Genomic DNA, 18,805 nt, shown 5'->3' on the forward strand with positions numbered 1-18,805 from the left:
ATGTCTTAATGCACTTGGGAATAAATTTTTCCTCCGATGATAGCAATCTGTCCAGGCCCTGATGCAGCAAAGCAGCCCCAAACCATGATGCCCACACCACCATATGTCACAGTTGGGATAAGGTTTTGATGTTGGTGTGCTGTGCCTCTTTTTCTCCACACATAGTGTTGTGTGTTTCTTCTAAACAACTCAACTTTGGTTTAATATGTCCACAGAATATTTTGCCAGTACTGCTATGGAACATGCAGGTGCTATTGTGCAAACTGTAAACGTGCAGCAATGTTTTTTATTGGACAGCAGTGGCTTCCTCTGTGGTATCCTCACATGAAATCCATTCTTTAGTGCTTTACGTATTGTACATTCACTAACAGGGATGTTAGCATATGCCAGAGACTTTTGTAAGTCTTTTGTAGCTGACACTCTAGGATTCTTCTTCACCTCATTGAGCAGTCTGCGCTGTGCTCTTGCAGTCATCTTTACAGGACGACCACTCCTAGGGAGAGTAGCAACAGTGCTGAACTTTCTCCATTTATAGACAACTTGTCTTCCGTGTACTGATGAACAGCAAGGCTTTTGGAGATATAACCCTTTCCAGCTTTATGCAAGTCAACAATTCTTAATCGTAGGTCTTCTGAGAGCTCTTCTGTGCGAGGCATCATTCACATCAGGCAATGCTTCTTGTGAAAAGCAAACCCAGAACTGGTGTGTTTTTTTTTTTTATAGGGCAGGGCAGCTGTCACCAAAACCTCAAATCTCATCTCATTGATTGGACTCCAGTTGGCTGACAACTCACTCCAATTAGCTCTTAGAGATGTCATTAGTCTAGGGGTTACCATACTTTTTCCACGTGCACTGTGAATGTTTACATGGTGTGTTCAATAAAAACAGGGTAACATTTAATTCTTTGTGTGTTATTAGTTTAAGCTAAGATTTGTTTTCTTCCTGGAGCGTGCCCTGCAAAGAGTGCTGGATCAGGCCGTAGATGAGCATGAATAGGAAGAGTTGTGGTCACCATAATCACCACCAGAAACAGCCTTATCAGCATCGCTTGCTGGACCTGCGGCAACGCTGGAAGAGGAGTCTGAGGAGGAGGAGTCAGAGGAGGAATGTGGCTTTGAGGAGGAGGAAGACCAACCACAGCAGGCATCCCAGGGTGCTCGTTGTCACCTATCTGGTACCCATGGTGTTGTACATGGCTGGGGGGAAGAACAGACCTTCAGTGAGATCAGTGAGGATGAGGAAAGGGACATGAGGAGCTCAGCATCCAACCTTGTGCGAATGGGGTCTTTCATGCTGTTGTGCCTGTTGAGGGACCCTGGTATAAAAAGGCTAAAGGACAACGACCTGTACTGGGTGGCCACGCTACTAGACCCCCGGTATAAGCAGAAAGTGCCTGAAATGTTACCAAATTACCGGAAGTCGGAAAGGATTCAGCAGTTCCAAAATAAATTAAAAAGTATGCTTTACACAGCGTATAAGGGTAATGTCACAGCACAACGGTGTCATGGTCTTACCTTCTCACTGTTCTCCTTCGTTTGACATGTGCTGGCGGCCATCTTGGTTTCTGGGTTTCTTGTAGCCTCCCACCCTGCGGCTCCTCCTTCCCACTGGGAGGAGCTGGATGCCTAGCTCATATATATAGAAGGTCTGTGGCTTCAGTTCCTTGCTTGGTCCTCCTGTGTTCACATGCTTCTAAGACTGCTGCTGCTTCTGGTTCCTGATCCTGGCCTCGTCTGACTACCCCGTTGGTTCCTGATCCTGGCTTCGTCTGACTACCCCGTTGGTTCCTGATCCTGGCTTCGTCTGACTACCCCGTTGGTTCCTGATCCTGGCTTCGTCTGACCACCCTCCTGGTTCCTGACCTCTGTCTACGCAAGACCCTGCTTCGGTTTAGCCATCCGTTTGGACTTTTGCTACGGCTTGATTTCCAATAAAGCCTTCTTATTTCCACTCATCTCTGTTGTACGTCTGGTTCATGGTTCCATGACATTAGGACCAAGCCATGAATTCTGACGGTACAGGGCCACCCTCGCTACCTACGCTGGTTGCCAGACTTGATCAGCAGGATCACCTGTTGGGTCGGTTCGCTGTGGCGTTGCAAACCCTGCTTGAACGCACGGCTCATTTCGCTTCCGTTGCCGATGGGTCGGTTGTCGCTCCTGGGCCCGCTCCTACTGCCGCTCCGGTTGTTGCGCCAGAGTCTACCCCGACACCTGTTGCTGCGCCTGCGGTGTCTCAGGGTATGACCGGTTCTGCCCCCCTTCCACAGCGCTTTGGGGGAGAGCCAACTCAGTGCCGAGGTTTCCTTAACCAGGTGGGCATTTATTTCGAGTTGCTGCCACATGCCTTTCCTACTGAGAGATCAAAGGTGGGCTTCTTGATCTCGCTGCTCTCGGACAAGGCCTTGGCCTGGGCCAGCCCTTTATGGGAGAACAACAATCCGGTGGTTGCCGAGTTTTCCGGTTTTGTTGCTTCTCTTCGGAAGGTATTCGATGTGCCGGCTCGTGCTGCCTCTGCTGCGAAGCTCCTTATGTCCATCAGACAGGGTTCACGATCCGTAGCTGAATACGCCATTGAGTTTCGTACCCTGGCAGCAGAGGTGGGCTGGAATAATGAGGCTCTGGTCGCTGCTTTCTCTCATGGTCTCTCGGATGCCTTGAAGGATGAGGTTGCAGCTAAGGATCTACCAGTGGAGCTCGAGTCTCTTATTTCTTTCCTGATTTTGATTGACACCAGACTCAGGGAGAGACCTTCCTTTAAGGAGAGCCTGCGGAGGTCTCCTAACAGATTGGCGCCTACGTTTGCTGTCCCACCCGTGCCTCCCTCTCCTCCCACGCCTCCTGGGGATGACTTGTCTGGGGGTGAACCCATGCAGCGGGGGTTTGCTCGCCTGTCTGAGGGGGAGAGGGTACTCCGGAGACGCGAGGGCCGATGCATGTACTGTGGTCTCGGTGGGCATTTTCGGTTGGCATGTCCGAACCGTCCGGGAGAACGCTCGCACCTGAGGTCCTGTCGGGGGCAGATCTTGGGTGGAGTCTCCTCGTCCCCGGTTTCCAGTGTTGACAAACCACTGATCACGGTTGTCCTCTCCTGGGTCGGGGGCTCGGTGACGACCCAGGTGTTGGTGGACTCTGGTGCTGGTGGTTTGTTCATTGATAGAGTGTTCGTTGCCGCCAATTCCATTCCTCTGCAGCCTCGAGGTTCCCCACTGGCTCTTGAGGCGATAGACGGCAGACCCCTTCTGCCGCCACACGTGACTCATGAGACCCTTCCAGTGGGGATAGCCATTGGTGCCGTTCACAGAGAGTCGGTCTGTCTCCAGGTTATTTCGTCTCCACACTACTCGGTGGTCTTGAGGTACCCCTGGCTCCAGAAGCATAATCCGACTTTCGATTGGAGATCGGTCGAGATCCTCTCGTGGTCACCGCAGTGTGGGGCTAGTTGCATCCATGGGCCTGTCAAGTTGCTGTGTACTTCCTCGGACTCTCTGTTGCCTCCTGAATACGAAGAGTACCGGGATGTATTCGATAAGGTGCGCGCGGTTGCCCTACCTCCGCACCGCCCATACGATTGTGCCATAGAGTTACAATCCGGTGCCGTTCCTCCTCGTGGCAAAGTCTATCCACTGTCGGTAGCGGAGAATGAGGCCATGGAGGAGTACGTGAGGGAGGCGCTTTCACGCGGACACATTCGCAAATCCTCGTCCCCGGCAGGGGCTGGATTTTTCTTTGTGAAAAAGAAGGGCGGCGAGTTGAGGCCTTGCATCGATTACAGGGGTCTCAATCGCATCACGATCAAGAACGCTTACCCGATACCCTTGATTTCCGAGCTGTTCGATCGCCTCAAAGGGGCCACGGTCTTTACCAAACTCGACCTGAGGGCGGCATATAACCTGGTAAGGATCAAGGCGGGCGATGAGTGGAAGACCGCGTTTAACACCAGGACCGGTCATTATGAATCCTTGGTTATGCCCTTTGGGTTGTGCAATGCGCCCGCAGTCTTCCAGGAATTCATCAACGATGTTTTCCGTGACCTGTTGCAGCAGTGTGTGGTGGTCTATTTGGATGACATCTTGGTATATTCTGCATCCATGGAGGCCCACATTCTGGATGTCAGACGAGTGTTGCAACGCTTACGAGAGAACAAGCTGTTCGGTAAGCTTGAGAAATGCGAATTTCACCGATCCCAGGTAACCTTCTTAGGTTACATCATTTCCGCTGAGGGGTTCTCCATGGATCCTGAGAAGGTTTCGGCTGTCTTACAGTGGCCCCAGCCCAGTGGGCTTCGTGCCCTGCAGCGCTTTTTGGGCTTCGCCAATTATTATCGGAAGTTCATCAGGGACTTTTCCATGCTAGCCAAGCCTCTCACAGATCTGACCAGGAAGGGCAGTAATCCTCAGGTCTGGCCGCTCGAGGCCATCCGAGCTTTTGAGGCTCTAAAGTCCGCCTTTGTGTCGGCTCCGATTCTGTCGCATCCCAACCCTGGGTTGCCTTTTGTCCTCGAGGTGGACGCGTCTGAGACGGGAGTAGGCGCCCTCCTGTCTCAGCGTAGAACACCAGAGGGTCCTCTGCTTCCTTGTGGGTTTTACTCCCGGAAACTGTCTTCCGCGGAGTGCAACTATCAGATTGGTGACAGGGAGTTATTGGCCATCGTGCAGGCCCTTAAAGAATGGAGGCACTTGCTCGAGGGCTCGGTGGTTCCGGTTCTCATCCTGACGGACCACAAGAATCTGACCTACCTCTCTGAGGCCAAGAGATTGACACCACGTCAGGCCAGATGGGCTCTGTTCTTGTCACGTTTTAATTACGTGGTCTCCTACCTACCCGGCTCCAAGAACATCAGAGCGGATGCCTTATCACGGCAGTACTCCGAGCTGTCCGGGGAGGAGTCGATTCCGACTACGGTCATACCCCCGAATCAGATCCTGGCCGCTATTCGCACCAGCCTGACCTCTCCTCTGGGTGAGCAGATTTTGGCGGCTCAATCTGGTGCTCCCTCTGGGAGACCCAACGGCAGATGTTTTGTGCCTGAGGAGTTGCGCACTCGGTTGTTGCGAACCTACCATAACTCCAAGGCCGCGGGGCACCCTGGAAAGAATCAGCTGTCCTGGGCGGTTTCACGTCTGTTCTGGTGGCCTTCTCTACGTTCCGACATCGCCGCATATGTAGCGGCATGCTCCGTTTGTGCCCAGAGTAAGTCCCCTCGGCACCTTCCGTTGGGCCTTTTGCAACCCATAGCCACCGGGGAGCGTCCATGGTCACACCTGGGGATGGATTTCATTGTGGACCTCCCTGCATCCCGAGGCCATACGGTCATTCTCATGATTGTGGATCGGTTTTCCAAAATGTGCCACTGTGTTCCTCTCAAGAAGTTACCCTCTGCACAAGAGTTGGCCTCGATTTTTGCCAGGGAGGTCTTCCGGTTGCACGGTTTGCCCAAGGAGATTGTGTCGGATCGGGGGAGTCAGTTTGTGTCCAGGTTCTGGCGCGCCTTTTGCTCCCAGTTGGGGATTCATCTCTCTTTCTCCTCGGCCTACCACCCTCAGTCCAATGGGGCCGCAGAACGATCCAATCAGGCCTTGGAGCAATTCCTTCGTTGCTATGTCTCCGATCACCAAGACAATTGGGTTGACCTCCTGCCTTGGGCTGAGTTTGCCAGGAACACGGCGGTGAACTCTTCCTCTGGGACGTCTCCCTTCATGGCCAATTATGGGTTCCAACCTGCCGTGTTACCGGAGGTATTCTCTCCCCAGGATACTCCGGCTGTGGAGGATCACCTTTCCGTCCTACGTACTTCTTGGGTACAGATCCAGAGGTCCCTTGAGGTCTCTGCGCAACGCCAGAGACTCCAGGCTAATCGCAGACGAGCGCCCGCTCCTTCCTACCAGGTCGGAGACCGTGTATGGTTGTCCACCTGCAACCTCAACCTTCGAGTGCCCACTCCCAAGCTGGCGCCTCGCTTTGTTGGTCCCTTCCGAGTGCTTCACAGGGTAAACCCGGTAGCCTATGCCCTTGCGCTTCCTCCTGGCATGCGGATCTCCAACGTGTTTCATGTCTCCCTGTTGAAGCCATTGGTGTGTAATCGTTTCACTTCCTCGGTTCCTCGGCCCCGTCCGGTCCAAGTGGGCAATCGTGAGGAATATGAGGTGAGCAATATCCTGGACTCACGCCTGGTCCGCGGTCGGTTGCAGTTTTTGGTCCATTGGCGTGGTTATGGTCCAGAGGAGCGTTCCTGGGTTCCCTCCGCAGATGTTCATGCTCCTGCGTTGCTCCGAGCCTTCCACGCATGCTTCCCTCTGAAACCGTTCCTTACTCCGCGGAGGAGGGGCCCTTGAGGGGGAGGTACTGTCATGGTCTTACCTTCTCACTGTTCTCCTTCGTTTGACATGTGCTGGCGGCCATCTTGGTTTCTGGGTTTCTTGTAGCCTCCCACCCTGCGGCTCCTCCTTCCCACTGGGAGGAGCTGGATGCCTAGCTCATATATATAGAAGGTCTGTGGCTTCAGTTCCTTGCTTGGTCCTCCTGTGTTCACATGCTTCTAAGACTGCTGCTGCTTCTGGTTCCTGATCCTGGCCTCGTCTGACTACCCCGTTGGTTCCTGATCCTGGCTTCGTCTGACTACCCCGTTGGTTCCTGATCCTGGCTTCGTCTGACTACCCCGTTGGTTCCTGATCCTGGCTTCGTCTGACCACCCTCCTGGTTCCTGACCTCTGTCTACGCAAGACCCTGCTTCGGTTTAGCCATCCGTTTGGACTTTTGCTACGGCTTGATTTCCAATAAAGCCTTCTTATTTCCACTCATCTCTGTTGTACGTCTGGTTCATGGTTCCATGACAAACGGGAATCTTACAGGGAAAGAGGTGAAAGTAATCCTCCTCCTACCATGACCACGCTGGCAAGGACAGGACACTTTACAGACGTGTTGTTGATGGAGGACATGCAGAGCTTTTTAAGTCCTATGCATCGTCACAGCCCTTCGGGGTCCACCCTCAGAGAACGACTTGACCGACTACCTCGCCTTCACTGCAGATATCGACACTCTGAGGAGTGATTAACCCCTTGACTACTGGTTGTGCAGGCTTGACCTGTAGCCTGAGCTATCCCAATTTGCGATAGAACTTCTGGCCTGCCCCGCTTCAAGTGTCCTTTCAGAAAGGGCCCATGTTTTGGTGCTTTCAGAAAGGACCTTCAGTGCAGCAGGAGGTATTGTCACTGAAAAGAGAAGTAGCCTAGGTAAAAAAAGTCTAGATTACCTCACCTTTATTAAGATGAATGAGGGATGGATCCCAAAGGGACTGACAGTGGGCGATACATTCGACAAAAAAAGGCCTGATGACTGAGATGAGCTGCCTTGGGCTAAAAATGGTCCACACGCTGCTGTATTTTATCTCTGAATGTCGGATGACTTGCGTGACTTATCCGCCACCAACTAGGGTTCAAGCCACAATGATTTAGGGCACTTTCTGCCTTGGAAAAATCTATTTTTCTGGCCTCTGGTGCTGCACTGTGGTTTCAAAAACAAAACCCAAAAAAAAGGCACATACATGTGTCAATTCCTCTATGAGTGTGTTGGCAATGGCAATGTTGGCACACCCCAGATGATAAGGTCGTTGCTTCATTGTGAACAGACCAAAAGCGATCGGCTGGATAATTTTGCATAGAAAAAACATTCATTTTCTTTGTGATCATCTAAGGTGATCATTAAAGCCTACTAGGCCAACAATGGGCCCACACTGTAGAATCATTATTTTCTGGGTCACATAACTGTCACTGAACTACCGCAGCACGACCATAGGCTTTGAAAAAAAACCATCGCCTGCAATCTCCCAAACGTGCGCACAAGCACAGTCATCACTACACCAAGATTGACGCATAGAGGAATACAATTTATGTCATGAGTGTGTCAACTAACTCTTTGCGGTTGTCTAAAATCTATTCCATACATGTCCCCTGATAGGGGACGTAACAGGGATTAAACTGATAGGAATAGTACTCCCTAACACACCACACATATTGGGATTGCACAGTACATTACACAGCGCACGCGCAGTGCCCCAAATTGGAATTAAGACCGACCAAGCATCTTTTTTCATCTCCCGGTTCCTAAAATCGTTACCATACACACGTCCCCTGATAAGGGACGTAACAGGGATTAAACTGATAAGAATAGTACTACTTAAGACGCCGCTCATATCTGGTGGCACATTCAAGTGCACGCTCAGTGCCCCAAATTTGAAGTAGGAGGACTGACCAAGCATCTTTTTCCATCTCCCAGTTCCTAAAATCGATGCCATATACACGTCCCCTGATAGGGGACGTTACAGAGATTAAACTGATAGGAATAGTACTACTTAACACACCTTATAATTACGCAGAGAGAGGTAACGCAGAGAGAGGAGTCTGAAGAAGAGGAGTCAGAGGAGGAAGGTGGCTTTGAGGAGGTGGAAGACCAAACACAGCAGGCGTCCCAGGGGGCTTGTTGTCACCTTTCAGGGACCCTTGGTGTTGTACCTGGCTGGGTGGAGGAAGAGACCTTCAATGACATCAGTGAGGACAAGGAACGGGACATGGCTAGCTTGGTATCCAACCTTGTGCAAATGGAGAGTTTGCGGTTGTGCAAATGGACTGTTTGCGGTGCGTTAAACAGGGAGTTTGGTCTGTCACTGTGAAGCGGGCGTAACCGTTACACTACCTGATCGATACAACATCATACCTGATGTTTTAAAGCATGTTATTCCAAACAATTTAGGAATTTTAGGTGATTTATGCCCTTTATGGATTAAAACCTGACTCTGCGTCAACTACGTAATTTTCCATGGGAGTTTTGCCCTTGAGGGGGAGGTACTGTCATGGTCTTACCTTCTCACTGTTCTCCTTCGTTTGACATGTGCTGGCGGCCATCTTGGTTTCTGGGTTTCTTGTAGCCTCCCACCCTGCGGCTCCTCCTTCCCACTGGGAGGAGCTGGATGCCTAGCTCATATATATAGAAGGTCTGTGGCTTCAGTTCCTTGCTTGGTCCTCCTGTGTTCACATGCTTCTAAGACTGCTGCTGCTTCTGGTTCCTGATCCTGGCCTCGTCTGACTACCCCGTTGGTTCCTGATCCTGGCTTCGTCTGACTACCCCGTTGGTTCCTGATCCTGGCTTCGTCTGACTACCCCGTTGGTTCCTGATCCTGGCTTCGTCTGACCACCCTCCTGGTTCCTGACCTCTGTCTACGCAAGACCCTGCTTCGGTTTAGCCATCCGTTTGGACTTTTGCTACGGCTTGATTTCCAATAAAGCCTTCTTATTTCCACTCATCTCTGTTGTACGTCTGGTTCATGGTTCCATGACAAACGGGAATCTTACAGGGAAAGAGGTGAAAGTAATCCTCCTCCTACCATGACCACGCTGGCAAGGACAGGACACTTTACAGACGTGTTGTTGATGGAGGACATGCAGAGCTTTTTAAGTCCTATGCATCGTCACAGCCCTTCGGGGTCCACCCTCAGAGAACGACTTGACCGACTACCTCGCCTTCACTGCAGATATCGACACTCTGAGGAGTGATTAACCCCTTGACTACTGGTTGTGCAGGCTTGACCTGTAGCCTGAGCTATCCCAATTTGCGATAGAACTTCTGGCCTGCCCCGCTTCAAGTGTCCTTTCAGAAAGGGCCCATGTTTTGGTGCTTTCAGAAAGGACCTTCAGTGCAGCAGGAGGTATTGTCACTGAAAAGAGAAGTAGCCTAGGTAAAAAAAGTCTAGATTACCTCACCTTTATTAAGATGAATGAGGGATGGATCCCAAAGGGACTGACAGTGGGCGATACATTCGACAAAAAAAGGCCTGATGACTGAGATGAGCTGCCTTGGGCTAAAAATGGTCCACACGCTGCTGTATTTTATCTCTGAATGTCGGATGACTTGCGTGACTTATCCGCCACCAACTAGGGTTCAAGCCACAATGATTTAGGGCACTTTCTGCCTTGGAAAAATCTATTTTTCTGGCCTCTGGTGCTGCACTGTGGTTTCAAAAACAAAACCCAAAAAAAAGGCACATACATGTGTCAATTCCTCTATGAGTGTGTTGGCAATGGCAATGTTGGCACACCCCAGATGATAAGGTCGTTGCTTCATTGTGAACAGACCAAAAGCGATCGGCTGGATAATTTTGCATAGAAAAAACATTCATTTTCTTTGTGATCATCTAAGGTGATCATTAAAGCCTACTAGGCCAACAATGGGCCCACACTGTAGAATCATTATTTTCTGGGTCACATAACTGTCACTGAACTACCGCAGCACGACCATAGGCTTTGAAAAAAAACCATCGCCTGCAATCTCCCAAACGTGCGCACAAGCACAGTCATCACTACACCAAGATTGACGCATAGAGGAATACAATTTATGTCATGAGTGTGTCAACTAACTCTTTGCGGTTGTCTAAAATCTATTCCATACATGTCCCCTGATAGGGGACGTAACAGGGATTAAACTGATAGGAATAGTACTCCCTAACACACCACACATATTGGGATTGCACAGTACATTACACAGCGCACGCGCAGTGCCCCAAATTGGAATTAAGACCGACCAAGCATCTTTTTTCATCTCCCGGTTCCTAAAATCGTTACCATACACACGTCCCCTGATAAGGGACGTAACAGGGATTAAACTGATAAGAATAGTACTACTTAAGACGCCGCTCATATCTGGTGGCACATTCAAGTGCACGCTCAGTGCCCCAAATTTGAAGTAGGAGGACTGACCAAGCATCTTTTTCCATCTCCCAGTTCCTAAAATCGATGCCATATACACGTCCCCTGATAGGGGACGTTACAGAGATTAAACTGATAGGAATAGTACTACTTAACACACCTTATAATTACGCAGAGAGAGGTAACGCAGAGAGAGGAGTCTGAAGAAGAGGAGTCAGAGGAGGAAGGTGGCTTTGAGGAGGTGGAAGACCAAACACAGCAGGCGTCCCAGGGGGCTTGTTGTCACCTTTCAGGGACCCTTGGTGTTGTACCTGGCTGGGTGGAGGAAGAGACCTTCAATGACATCAGTGAGGACAAGGAACGGGACATGGCTAGCTTGGTATCCAACCTTGTGCAAATGGAGAGTTTGCGGTTGTGCAAATGGACTGTTTGCGGTGCGTTAAACAGGGAGTTTGGTCTGTCACTGTGAAGCGGGCGTAACCGTTACACTACCTGATCGATACAACATCATACCTGATGTTTTAAAGCATGTTATTCCAAACAATTTAGGAATTTTAGGTGATTTATGCCCTTTATGGATTAAAACCTGACTCTGCGTCAACTACGTAATTTTCCATGGGAGTTTTGCCCTTGAGGGGGAGGTACTGTCATGGTCTTACCTTCTCACTGTTCTCCTTCGTTTGACATGTGCTGGCGGCCATCTTGGTTTCTGGGTTTCTTGTAGCCTCCCACCCTGCGGCTCCTCCTTCCCACTGGGAGGAGCTGGATGCCTAGCTCATATATATAGAAGGTCTGTGGCTTCAGTTCCTTGCTTGGTCCTCCTGTGTTCACATGCTTCTAAGACTGCTGCTGCTTCTGGTTCCTGATCCTGGCCTCGTCTGACTACCCCGTTGGTTCCTGATCCTGGCTTCGTCTGACTACCCCGTTGGTTCCTGATCCTGGCTTCGTCTGACTACCCCGTTGGTTCCTGATCCTGGCTTCGTCTGACCACCCTCCTGGTTCCTGACCTCTGTCTACGCAAGACCCTGCTTCGGTTTAGCCATCCGTTTGGACTTTTGCTACGGCTTGATTTCCAATAAAGCCTTCTTATTTCCACTCATCTCTGTTGTACGTCTGGTTCATGGTTCCATGACAAACGGGAATCTTACAGGGAAAGAGGTGAAAGTAATCCTCCTCCTACCATGACCACGCTGGCAAGGACAGGACACTTTACAGACGTGTTGTTGATGGAGGACATGCAGAGCTTTTTAAGTCCTATGCATCGTCACAGCCCTTCGGGGTCCACCCTCAGAGAACGACTTGACCGACTACCTCGCCTTCACTGCAGATATCGACACTCTGAGGAGTGATTAACCCCTTGACTACTGGTTGTGCAGGCTTGACCTGTAGCCTGAGCTATCCCAATTTGCGATAGAACTTCTGGCCTGCCCCGCTTCAAGTGTCCTTTCAGAAAGGGCCCATGTTTTGGTGCTTTCAGAAAGGACCTTCAGTGCAGCAGGAGGTATTGTCACTGAAAAGAGAAGTAGCCTAGGTAAAAAAAGTCTAGATTACCTCACCTTTATTAAGATGAATGAGGGATGGATCCCAAAGGGACTGACAGTGGGCGATACATTCGACAAAAAAAGGCCTGATGACTGAGATGAGCTGCCTTGGGCTAAAAATGGTCCACACGCTGCTGTATTTTATCTCTGAATGTCGGATGACTTGCGTGACTTATCCGCCACCAACTAGGGTTCAAGCCACAATGATTTAGGGCACTTTCTGCCTTGGAAAAATCTATTTTTCTGGCCTCTGGTGCTGCACTGTGGTTTCAAAAACAAAACCCAAAAAAAAGGCACATACATGTGTCAATTCCTCTATGAGTGTGTTGGCAATGGCAATGTTGGCACACCCCAGATGATAAGGTCGTTGCTTCATTGTGAACAGACCAAAAGCGATCGGCTGGATAATTTTGCATAGAAAAAACATTCATTTTCTTTGTGATCATCTAAGGTGATCATTAAAGCCTACTAGGCCAACAATGGGCCCACACTGTAGAATCATTATTTTCTGGGTCACATAACTGTCACTGAACTACCGCAGCACGACCATAGGCTTTGAAAAAAAAACATCGCCTGCAATCTCCCAAACGTGCGCACAAGCACAGTCATCACTACACCAAGATTGACGCATAGAGGAATACAATTTATGTCATGAGTGTGTCAACTAACTCTTTGCGGTTGTCTAAAATCTATTCCATACATGTCCCCTGATAGGGGACGTAACAGGGATTAAACTGATAGGAATAGTACTCCCTAACACACCACACATATTGGGATTGCACAGTACATTACACAGCGCACGCGCAGTGCCCCAAATTGGAATTAAGACCGACCAAGCATCTTTTTTCATCTCCCGGTTCCTAAAATCGTTACCATACACACGTCCCCTGATAAGGGACGTAACAGGGATTAAACTGATAAGAATAGTACTACTTAAGACGCCGCTCATATCTGGTGGCACATTCAAGTGCACGCTCAGTGCCCCAAATTTGAAGTAGGAGGACTGACCAAGCATCTTTTTCCATCTCCCAGTTCCTAAAATCGATGCCATATACACGTCCCCTGATAGGGGACGTTACAGAGATTAAACTGATAGGAATAGTACTACTTAACACACCTTATAATTACGCAGAGAGAGGTAACGCAGAGAGAGGAGTCTGAAGAAGAGGAGTCAGAGGAGGAAGGTGGCTTTGAGGAGGTGGAAGACCAAACACAGCAGGCGTCCCAGGGGGCTTGTTGTCACCTTTCAGGGACCCTTGGTGTTGTACCTGGCTGGGTGGAGGAAGAGACCTTCAATGACATCAGTGAGGACAAGGAACGGGACATGGCTAGCTTGGTATCCAACCTTGTGCAAATGGAGAGTTTGCGGTTGTGCAAATGGACTGTTTGCGGTGCGTTAAACAGGGAGTTTGGTCTGTCACTGTGAAGCGGGCGTAACCGTTACACTACCTGATCGATACAACATCATACCTGATGTTTTAAAGCATGTTATTCCAAACAATTTAGGAATTTTAGGTGATTTATGCCCTTTATGGATTAAAACCTGACTCTGCGTCAACTACGTAATTTTCCATGGGAGTTTTGCCATGGATCCCCCTCTGGCATGCCACAGTCCAGGTGTTAGTCCCCTTGAAACAACTTTTACATCACTATTGTGGCCAGAAAGAGTCCCTGTGGGTTTTAAAATTCGCCTGCCCATTGAAGTCAATGGCGGTTCGCCCGTTCACGAACATTTGCGAAAATTTGCATTCACTGTTCGCAAACTGAAAATGTTATGTTCGCGTCATCTCTAGTCACAAACAAATAATCGTAATATGAGACTTCTAATGTATAGGTCTCAGTAGAATTACAGTACAGTAAAAGTCTCATATTTTTATTTTTACTTTTTTAAAGTAACTGGCTATGCTGCTATTATAGCTGAGTGGTTAAATGCCTTGCCTCTAATACAGAAGGTTGTGAGTTTGATTCCTGGAAGAAACTTTTCTGAAATACAGGCTAAATTAGTTTTAAATACATTTGGAAGTCCCCAATCACTGACTCCATATATAGACATAGCTATATATGGAGTCAGAGCAGGGACTCCTAAGCCGAACTAGAGTCCTGACACCCTCCCTGGGGTGCCTGGGGTTCTCCCATTGACTTCCACTGTGCTCGGGTGCTCGGTAGAACAACTGAGCATCGCAAAGTGCTCTACTCAAGCACACGAGCACTTTGGTGCTGGATCAACACTAGTGACAAAGCAATTTTTTTTGTAAAATTAAGCGAAGCAGCCAAACAACATTTTTAACTCATCTCTGGTGGCTGCTCTGAACCTTGGCAAAATAACACATGCTCTCTGCCACTGGTGGATTTAGGGGGGGACAGCAGGGCAATGTCCCCCCTGAGCTGGCGGCGTGGCCCAGGTGAAAAGTGGGGGGCAGCGGCGGCAGGGCACAGGGAGATGAGCGCTTCCATTGTGGAAGAGCTCATCTCCATAGTAATCTGTATCGCCATCCTCGGGACAGCAATACAGATGGCTGTGCTGTGGCGGGGCAGGGGAGGAAGAGGCTTGTCCCTTCCCTGTTCCTCTGATAGGCTGCCGTCACTTTGACCTAGTGGTGCAGTGCTTTCTAAATAAGTAAACTAGCTAGCGCAATGTGCTGGCAAACTCCAGGAGACTGTCCAAGCACTTTAACCACTCTTACGTGGCAAGGAATGCTCTCCTGGACCTGCAGTAACAGAACAGCCTGCTGCTACGCTGCTTAATCCACAATGTGTCAATTTGCTGGAATTCAACATTGCACATGCTCAAGCATCTGTACGAGAAGCGGAAAGCCATTAACTATTTTGTCATGCACAAGACAGCTTCATCAGCAGGGAGCATATGTTGCTTTGAGGTAAGCCAGTGGCAGCTCGTCCAAGATGCTTGTTGGGTGCTGAAGCCCTTCGAAGAGATCACAACGTTTGTTAGCAGTGACAACTGTGGCGTGAACGACTTCATCCCTCTCATATTTATTTTGGAATGGACACTGACATGCAGAAGGGTACCATGGTGGAAGAAGAGCAGCTGAGACATCTTGCTGTATGCCCTATTTTGGGGAAACACAAAATAATCTGCAATGGAAGAGGAGGAGGAGGAGGATGAAGATGAGGAACATGAGGATGAGAAGCTGCCACTGCAAACGAAGGAGTCAGAGGTTGAGGAGCAAGAGGATGTGTCACCACCAGACATCTGAGAAGCTCTGTCAGACGTTCTTCAGAACCTCCTGCTTGAGGTTCCTTTTGTTCTACTTTCGTTTTCTCATCTCGTTAGCCTCTCTCAGCTGTCATGTAGTTGCACTGATTGCATCCCTTTAAATCTCTTCCCATACTGCATCACTTTGCGGTTTATGCAACTTCCTGGAGTGTGTGCATGCTGGATGCTACTACTGAGTCTTCTACAGATAAGTTTTGTTCATTCATTTGTGTTTTCCTGTTTGCTGGATCCCAGGTGACCCTGACTCCCTCCGTATCAAGTGTAGGGAGCCTTTGGTCGTGTCCCCTCACTATTATAGGGTGTTCAGGTGTTATACAGTCGAGGAACGAGGATATGCGATCATCTACCATTGAGATTTTTGCATAGGCTGAGCAGTTAGGGAGAGAGCCAGGTCAGTTGCAGGGCTTTCCCTTTGGTTCCTTAGTTTTGGATCCAGTCAGTCGGATCTTCATTTTGTGTCTTCTAGTTTTCTGTACACCTTCCGTGACAGGATGATGATGAGGACACCGGCCAAGACATCCAATTGTCTCAGTGGGGAATGGATCCAGAAAGAAGTAGGTCCTTGGGCACGCTGGTTAGAAAGGAAACCTGTGTTTTTCCATGTGTTGCACCCGTTGAGGCCAGTTAAATAACTGACATCTCCTGCCTTATTGCCCTGGTTCCAGTCTACTTAAACTCCGACTCTCTGTCGCATGCCCAGTTTGCTGACCCCATGGATTTCTGGGCAGGCAGACTGGAACAGTCACCTGAACTGGCACAACATGCTCTCTATCTTCTTTTTTGCCTTGTCTGCAGTGTCAACCCGGAGAGGGTTTTCAGCACCTAGTGGTCACACCCAAACGGACCAAATTGTCCTCCGCCAGTGTCCAAAACATCACTTTTGTCAAAATGAACCAAGCCTGGATTCTGGAGGATTTTCACACTCCTGCTGATTCCAATGTATGGACCTCACCCTCCTCGCCTTTCTGGCGGTGCCCCATCTTGCCACTTTTGCTGTCGGTCTGCTGTCTGCATACGGCTGCTGCTGTGGCCTGCATCATGCTACTTATACCTCTAAATCATCAATTTATGTGTATTCAGTTTCCATATAGTTGAAATTTTAAAATTACTTTCAGATGTAAAAAAAAAAAGCAGCCGGGGTTAAATTGCATGAGGCGACATATGTACATGAATAATGCAGAAATTTTCTCACAGTCCAGCTAGGCTGAAGGCCATCAATAGACCTTTCTTTGCTGTCGGTGCCCCATCTTGCCACTGTTGCTGTCTGTCTGCCTACCTACCATCATGTTGTGTACGGCTGCTGCATGATATGGCTTGCATCATGCCACTTATGCCACTTTCCAACCATTACATTCTGAACCGCTGCTCCTGCGGCCTGCATCATGCCACTAATGCCACTTGCTAAAGACCCTTTATTTTAATCCCATATCAAACTGTGTTTTTAAACATCATATGCCCTTGACAGGGAACAATTTTTGAAACTTTAGAATATGAAAAAGCATGAGACGAATGTTGGCTACATGAATATGCTGAATGAACACGCTGTATGATAACACTGTCAAATGTGTGTGTATCCATAGCTATGTATGTCACTGGCACTCAGACATCATTTACTATTGTTGTCATTGAGTTTCAGAGTTTGGGAGGGGAGTTCTTGGAGGGAAAACAATTCATAACAAATACAGGAAAATAAATGTTTTACAAAAATTTCTAGGAGGCTAGAGGGGATTATATAACAACTTTTAAGGCAATTGTAGCAACTTTGGTTTTGCCTGAACCAATTTGTCTATGAACCAAAGTTTTTCAAAAATGTAACGAACGGGACCCAAAACAAATCTTGTCTGGTTCGCTCGTCCCTAGTATATAAATAAAAAAAAAAAGAAAAAAAAAAAATATATATATATACAGGTCCTTCTAAAAAAATTAGCATATTGTGATAAAGTTCATTATTTTCTGTAATGTACTGATAAACATTAGACTTTCATATATTTTAGATTCATTACACACCAACTGAAGTAGTTCAAGCCTTTTATTGTTTTAATATTGATGATTTTGGCATACAGCTCATGAAAACCCAAATTTCCTATCTAAAAAAATTAGCATATTTCATCCGACCAATAAAAGAAAAGTGTTTTTAATACAAAAAAAGTCAACCTTCAAATAATTATGTTCAGTTATGCACTCAATACTTGGTCGGGAATCCTTTTGCAGAAATGACTGCTTCAATGTGGCGTGGCATGGAGGCAATCAGCCTGTGGCACTGCTGAGGTGTTATGGAGGCCCAGGATGCTTCGATAGCGGCCTTAAGCTCATCCAGAGTGTTGGGTCTTGCGTCTCTCAACTTTCTCTTCCCAATATCCCACAGATTCTCTATGGGGTTCAGGTCAGGAGAGTTGGCAGGCCAGTTGAGCACAGTGATACCATGGTCAGTAAACCATTTACCAGTGGTGTTGGCACTGTGAGCAGGTGCCAGGTCGTGCTGAAAAATGACATCTTCATCTCCATAAAGCTTTTCAGCAGATGGAAGCATGAAGTGCTCCAAAATCTCCTGATAGCTAGCTGCATTGACCCTGCCCTTGATAAAACACAGTGGACCAACACCAGCAGCTGACATGGCACCCCAGACCATCACTGACTGTGGGTACTTGACACTGGACTTCAGGCATTTTGGCATTTCCCTCTCCCCAGTCTTCCTCCAGACTCTGGCACCTTGATTTCCGAATGACATGCAAAATTTGCTTTCATCCGAAAAAAGTACTTTGGACCACTGAGCAACAGTCCAGTGCTGCTTCTCTGTAGCCCAGGTCAGGCGCTTCTGCCGCTGTTTCTGGGGAATGCGGCACCTGTAGCCCATTTCCTGCACACGCCTGTACACGGGGGCTCTTGATGTTTCTACTCCAGACTCAGTCCACTGCTTCCGCAGGTCCCCCAAGGTCTGGAATCGGTCCTTCTCCACAATCTTTCTCAGGGTCCGGTCACCTCTTCTCGTTGTGCAGCGTTTTCTGCCACACTTTTTCCTTCCCACAGACTTCCCACTGAGGTGCCTTGATACAGCACTCTGGGAACAGCCTATTCCTTCAGACATGTCTTTCTGTGTCTCACCCTCTTGCTTGAGGGTGTCAATTATGGCCTTCTGGACAGCAGTCAGGTCGGCAGTCTTACCCATGATTGCGGTTTTGAGTAATGAACCAGGCTGGGAGTTTTTAAAAGCCTCAGGAATCTTTTGCAGGTGTTTAGAGTTAATTAGTTGATTCAGATGATTAGGTTAATAGCTCGTTTAGAGAACCTTTTCATGATATGCTAATTTTTTGAGATAGGAATTTTGGGTTTTCA

Source organism: Bufo gargarizans, chromosome 2 (genome assembly GCF_014858855.1).
Source record: "Bufo gargarizans isolate SCDJY-AF-19 chromosome 2, ASM1485885v1, whole genome shotgun sequence".
In the NCBI taxonomy this organism is placed as follows: Eukaryota; Metazoa; Chordata; class Amphibia; order Anura; family Bufonidae; genus Bufo; species Bufo gargarizans.